Below are 914 nucleotides of genomic sequence, written 5' to 3' on the forward strand. Positions count from 1 at the left end.
CCAGGTTCGATTCCGGTCAAGGGCATGTACCTGGGTTGCGGGCGCATCCCCAGTAGGAGATGTGCAGGAGGCAGCTGATCGATGTTTCTCTCTCATCGATGTTTCTAACTCTCTATTCTCTCTCCCTTCCTCTCTGATAAAATAAAATAAAATATATTTAAAAAAAAAAAAGATCTTTGACTTGCTGGTTGGTTATATTCGAAGACATTTTGACTCTTCTATCTTTCATTGTTTTAGCAGACAATGGTAACTCTTTAAATTTTTTTAGAATATCTGCTTTGTTCTTAAAATACCTAAATAGCTCTTCGAATGCGTTTATAAAACAACATTTTATGTTATCGCTGTCTGTATATGGTTTTTCTCTCTTAGCAATCCCTTGACTAACCACAAAACTTGCAATATTAACATTGTTGGAAGATTGCATCCAGTAATTAAATACAGAACTTGAGTTTTCTTGACTCTTCTGAAGTTTCTCAACTGCTTTCTTCTTTGCATCACCGACAGGATTTTTAGTACTAAATGATTTTTCGACCCCCGTCTGTTGAAATTGAGACAATTTTATCGAGTGGAATATGATGCTTTTCAATGCACTCAATTACAGCATTTGCTACATCCTCTCCAAGTGTTTGACCTTTGAGTGGCAATAATCCTAAAAGTTCTTCTTTAGGACCTGTAGATGAAATAAATCGTACAAAAAGTGAAACTTGTGCTGTATCATTTATGTCACAAGACTCGTTAACTGCTATTGATAAAGCTGAAATCAATATAAGATCTTCGACTTGCCGAAACCGGTTTGGCTCAGTGGATAGAGCATAGGCCTGCGGACTGAAAGGTCCCAGGTTCGATTCCGGCCAAGGGCATGTACCTTGGGTGCAGGCACATCCCCAGTAGGAGGCGTGCAAGAGGCAGCTGCT

The sequence above is a fragment of the Myotis davidii genome, unplaced genomic scaffold (genome assembly GCF_000327345.1).
Source record: "Myotis davidii unplaced genomic scaffold, ASM32734v1 scaffold8, whole genome shotgun sequence".
In the NCBI taxonomy this organism is placed as follows: Eukaryota; Metazoa; Chordata; class Mammalia; order Chiroptera; family Vespertilionidae; genus Myotis; species Myotis davidii.